The 6,000-nt window shown below is 39.2% G+C and overlaps 1 protein-coding gene and 1 long non-coding RNA gene across 4 annotated transcripts in view; one reads left to right on the top strand and one right to left on the bottom strand.

Moving 5' to 3' along the window:
* tsc22d3 (TSC22 domain family, member 3) overlaps positions 1-6,000 on the top strand; it is a 32,503-nt gene that overhangs the window by 18,564 nt on the left and 7,939 nt on the right. The window lies entirely within an intron of this gene.
* The window catches only part of LOC109954679 (uncharacterized), a 19,867-nt gene continuing 14,860 nt past the window's right edge, over positions 994-6,000 (bottom strand). For 2 of the 3 annotated variants that reach the window (XR_002274172.1, XR_002274170.1), the window contains 3 exons: positions 4,594-4,654; positions 3,404-3,484; positions 994-1,950 (listed from right to left, as the gene is read on the bottom strand). This is a non-coding gene — a long non-coding RNA (uncharacterized LOC109954679). Of the gene's footprint in view, positions 1,951-3,403; positions 3,485-4,593; positions 4,658-6,000 lie in introns of all 3 variants that reach the window. The other variant, XR_002274171.1, reaches the window with a different exon arrangement.

The raw sequence follows: 6,000 nt of genomic DNA on the forward strand, positions 1-6,000 counted from the left end.
ATAAGGAAAATATAAAAAGAACATGATTGTTACACTATGAGTTAAACAAAGTGATGAAATGTAATGCTATTTCATTATTCAGCCATTTAATAGTTTATAGACTTAACAAAACATCTTCAAGGCTGCAATGTCTGCTCTTACACTTTGTATTGTAATAAACACTAATGAGTCTTTATTACCTTTCTAGAATTTGGCAGTGAGAAATGTCAAACTGGAACATGTTTCTTTTTGAGACTCACATCTGGACCTGTCCTCATCTGTTTTGGCCTGTCCTCTGTAGATAGGGGATCGTCACCATGCAGGCAGGCTGAGGGAACACTGTGTACACTGTGTTCTTTCAATGATCAGCCCTCCTGTCTGTGTGCATGTGATCCACACCTCTGTGAGACTGCACTAACCTATTGCCCCTACAAAGCAGAATGGTTTTTAATCTGTGATGCTCTTTGAAATAGAGAGTTATATGAGGTGCTGAAACTACATGAGTTCCTTGTTGCGTCACTTCACAGCTCCACTTTGAGTTATATCAGGTTCCCCGTTGAGAGAAAGTAAAAGCGGTCTGTGAGTGGTTTTAAAATAACTGTACAAGGTGGTTAAATGTATGTATGTGTGTATTTATGTATGCACATATCAGCCAAAGTTTTCAGTTGTTCTGCCTCAAGTGAAACCATGGATTCCTGGGGTGAACATGTGAAATGGTCCATGTCCGGTTTCTACTCATCTGTCTATTCCTGCTTTGAACACATAGCCTGTAGGTGTGTAGATGCTTAACTATACAACTATATACTGTCTATAAATGTTAGAGCCCCGACTTTAATCAAAGTAAGTTACCATAGAATTGTTACCCTTTAAAAAGCTGCAGCTTTTGAGGATGTTATACAGCATCACATCCCTATTATCTGTATTCATTTGAGGCTAGGTTTTATACACACACCACGACTAGGTAAACTGTGCTTTTTTGTCATCACTGCATAGATTTGCTTGAGGCTAGGTTTTATACACACACCACAACTAGGTAAACTATGCTTTTCTGTCATCACTGCATAGATTTGTAGATCCTTTGTTTGAGTCAGAAAATGCTGTGTGAACTATGATCTGAGTCATTCCTTTCATCTTTTTGAAGGAGAATATGTTTTATTTGACTTGTAGAGGTCAGTGGAGCACAGGCTAATATAACTTCCTCAGGGTAGCACGAGTAAATGCAAGGCCATGTTTGTATATATTTAGCAAGTGGGATTTAGAAAGTGATATTTACAAGGAAAATGATATATTTGAAGTTTTCTTTTAGAACAAGCACAAACAGAAGTTTTTTTCTTTGTGTTGACAACTCTCCAGCATGATTACAAGACCTTGATGGTATTTTGACACCTTGAACCTGTCAGGCACCCAAGAACAGAGAGGAAATGAGAGCTGGCACTAAATAAAGACATGTAACACACAATTCTTAGGTTTCATAAAACAATAATTACTACAGTTGTGGTGGTAGATTTCATCGTACAAATCTGTCTTCCTTAAAGGCTCGCTTAATTTAAGCTGTTAACACACTTTCCTTTAGCAATGACCGCTAGTGACTTCTCTCAAATTATCCGTGGGAACTTGATCATTGCTCCATCGTCCATCTTGCAGGTGATAGAGGATTAGCTTTAATGCTTAGCAGAGAAGCCTGTTGGAGACTGTGGGAACTACTCAGTGTTTGGATGACACTGACAGTGAGAGTTAGCAGGGCGCCTATCATCCAGTTGAATCCAGACCGTGCTGACAAGGCAAGACGTGCACAGGGATGCTTGTATGCAAGTGTGTGGCCAGTTTCATGCATCAATATACACACAGGCAAACAAAAATATGAGCGAGCACACACCAGGGGGTGGCTCCTCGAGGGTCCATCTCCCTCCGGTGTTGTCCCAGTTGCTGGTGACTTGGGTCATGCAGCTGCAAGCTCGGGCAGATACATGGCTGGAAGAAGACAAGAAAAGAGGGGAGAGGGAAGGAGGGAGAGATGACAGTACTGAACAGACTGAAAGAGGAAGGTGGTAACATTAGAAAGAGGGATGCTTTAGAGAAGTGGAAACAAGGTAAGAACAGTAAGAGGAAATAAGGATATTATATGTGGGTGAGGGGAAGGTAAGAAAGGAGAGAACAAAGGTTTATGCTGTTGTTTATTATCATCCCTCTTTCTGTTGTTTTCCACTGAAAAATATTCTCACACGTTTTCATAATGTCCCTGATTTTCCTCTGTCATTTGTTGTCTTGAAATCCTGACTGTTCACCGTTTCCTGCCATATAGCAACCAGGTGATGCGTTCAAAGACTCTTAGCCATCATCTAGCAGGTGCACTTACTTACAGCACAGATGCTGATCTTGGCGATAGCCTTTTGCTTATTATGAGCATACAGTGCCAAAACCATTTTCACAGTGGCTTACTGATGTAAAAAAATTTCCCCACGTAGCACATTTTTAGATATTGCACACAGATGGCAAACTCTGCAGTAAAAACAAAGGCTGCCAACTTGGAGGTGATATTGTGTTCAGGCCCATTGCTTTGCCCCACACCTACAGTATGTGTATTAGTTGTATCAGTGCATTGTGTCTCAGTTTCACAGCACATACGGGTGAATTCCATTTATCATTTCTCTTAGTTTGATGTCAGTATTGTGTGGCTGAAGGCAGCTCAGTTTAGACATAGATACATACAACCACACCAGCTCAGACAGCTGAGGTATCCAGTACTCTAAAGTGAGATAGGCTGATGAATATAGACAGATGGCACCGAACTGTGTAACCTTTTGTTCTGGGACATGATCCAGCAAACAGTTTGTGTATCACAGGTGCCATGCAAAGTGGCAGCGTTTCAGGAAATCTTTGCATATCACTATTCGTACTTTTATGAGGCAATGCGACATGTTTTATACGTAGACTGAAATTTTACCCTGCTTTATTTTATTTTAGAAATATGCAGTCACAGATATTTTAGATTAGAAACTGAAATTGATTTTAGTGGTGTGTACCTAGAGTAAGTACACCAGAGCACAGAAACTAATGAGAAGCCCACCAGCTCTCTCTCTCTTTGTATTAAACTAGGTGATCCGTAACAAGTCAGACAGCTCTGACATAGCTAATAAAAAGGTTCACTGCTATTTAACACTGCATGGCCAGTTGAGTTCACGTTTTGACCTTTTGTAGAGCATCCACTTAACCACATCCAAACCCTTAGTTTAATCCCCTTTTTTTAGAGCGCACAATCTTGTGTGTGTATTTTGTGTATGTGCATGTGTGTGCTCATGTGTACTTGTTTGCACTAAAACACAGATGGAAATCCTATGGGCTATGGGCAAGAACATGCTGTTATTTTTGTTTAGAGGGATGTGGAGCTAGGGGATACATGTGGCCCAACAAGGGTCTGCCATACCTTGGTACTCTCTCAACACACTCCTCCGGGACTTGGCTCTGTTTCAGTATTTTCACAGTAAATTTAGCCCGGGCATCCTCCCTGTTAGAACACAAGGTAAATCTTTACATTATGGCCTGAAGCTGTCTGACTTCTGCTGAATCACAGCCTGGTGCCAGATGCTATGAAACCCCTGAGCTTGTTAACTGCATTATACCACAGAACACCATTTGCTACAGCACTGCTTATCTTGTTATTAGTTCCAGTGAAAGATACTGTAAATGAGCTGTATATAATTTTATATTAACTGAAATTAGGTGTAGTAATTTCTGTTAAGCAAAGCAATAAAGTGGGCCTTCTGTTGTATAGAGAAATTGAAACTAGGCAAGTGAGGAGTAGTTGTGTTGTAGTGGCAAGGAACAATAAGGTTAGTGTGCCAAGCAAGCAGATGTTATATAGCAAAGATGATTCTTTATCAAAGGACTATGCAGTCAAATACAGTTTCTCACAGATGCTCATGAAGTACAGACGTGAACAAAGACACGTAGCCGCTTGTGGTGTCTTCAGATTTTGCAACGGTCGTGTTTAAGAGAAAAAGGGGAAGAGGTGGTTTGAAGTGTCCTACTGTACCTAAACCTTTCCATAGCAAAGTAAAGCTTATTAAAGAGAATGTATTTTCACTCCCGTAACTAACATTTAGGAAAAGTGCTTCACAAAGCAACTAAGGCTGATAGTTATGTTAAGTTCATAACATAATGTTCTAACTTTCAAGGCCTTGAACTAAGATATAATCAGGTGTGAAACCTATTTTTACTGTAATTCCATGCACACAGCATTTAGGACATCACTGCTACCATGAAATGCTGAAACAGCGAAGGTTACATTTATTTTTCTCTTTACCCCCCATTTATTAGCTCCTTTTCTTCAAGAACTGAACTGTATGTCCTAAACAGGTCATAATAACACAGTGAATCACCCTGTCAATCATTCTTGCTGTTGTCCTGGATGTGTGTGTGTGTGTGTGTGTGTGTGTGTGTGTGTGTGTGTGTGTGTGTGTACACCCAGGTGTGTACAGACGTAATTAATTGGCCATGTGTGTGAAAAGATCATTGTTTAATAGCATTATATGGCACCACTTGTGTGGCAGAAAAACAAAAACAAGTAACTCACTACAGTTTGGATCAGAGGAAAGAAACATGGACATACAGTACCTATGATGTCACCCACTTGCTTCATCAAAGGCAAAGTCTCAGTTTACTGCAATCTGGTCACCTGCTGGAGGCAAAACATTCTGTGAAAAAATAGGTTTGTGCTGAGATGCCCAAATATTAAGGAGAAATTTAAAAACACAGTGTGAATGACCACGCTGAATACAAAAGGATGAAACAATGTTAAATGAACTGCTCTCGATGGGTGTCCGGTACAAGTCATCCATTCACTCTGCTGACACTGTGCAACCCCCTTCACAGACACCTGTAATAACACTACATAATGAAAGTGAAATGAGTGAACCCTGAGGTCCCCTATCACATACAGGAAAATATAAACTACATGTTGCTCATTTAGATGCTTGTAAAACTTCACCTGGCCAAATTACTACAGCTATCACAATATACATTTCTGTTATTTCTCTCATTTATTTCCATGCATCATTTTTTAGGTCTGGAATTATTCCTTAGGTCTTGGCTTGTATTCTAAGGATGATTGACACTCCGTAAAATTATTGCTTGATATTTAGTTCATCATGCTTTTGTCTTCTGAATTTATCCCATAATGGCACTAAATATTCCAGCATTAAATCCTATCTATTAATAAATTGTTATATGCAAATATTGGAAACCAAATAATACTTCTTTGAAAAAACAACACGCAGAGACAGGTTTTAAATGACTGTCTGTTATGGAAAAACCGTGCTGTCTGAACATCATAATCCATATATAATATCATATGTCAAAACCCTGCACTTGCCAAAAAAAATGGATTAACTGGAGACAGTGATGTGAGTCACTTACCTAGAACTGTCAAACAAGAAAGCAGCTTGTGATTACTTTGGTTTACTCTGGCTGTTAACACCTTTAAAAGCAGCAATGGCACTCCAAACATTAGTACATTAATTACACCCCTGATGATAAAATTGGCTTAGTGAAGCTGACAAACCCTCTTAATCAGAAGTTTTAAGTGTCAGGGGGTTGTAAACACCACATACTTAGTCTGAAAGAAGTTACCATTGAGCTAATTCATCTGCCTCAGCTTGATTGTATACACAAAATATTCTGTAATTAGTTGTGTAATAATTTCTCCACTGGTAAGAAACTCTAAAACCTTTCCATATAAGTGTCCATGCAAGGGAGCAAACAATGCAGTATTTGCTCTTATTTGCTTGCTGTAGTGCTTTGGAAAGTCTGGTGATGGATAAAGTCACTATTACACTATTATGGCAAACAGGGTTGTTTCACAGCATGGAACAAAAGCCCAGCTATGTGTTATATTACACATATTACCACAAATTAAATGAGGTATGCAGAGCGGCACGATAATTTTCCCCTTCAGGTAGACCAGGAAAAAGGGTGGGTTTTTTTTTTTTTTTTTTTTTTTTTTTTTCTTCACAGAAACAAATC

This window comes from Monopterus albus, unplaced genomic scaffold (genome assembly GCF_001952655.1).
Source record: "Monopterus albus unplaced genomic scaffold, M_albus_1.0 scaffold2.1, whole genome shotgun sequence".
Classification (NCBI taxonomy): Eukaryota; Metazoa; Chordata; class Actinopteri; order Synbranchiformes; family Synbranchidae; genus Monopterus; species Monopterus albus.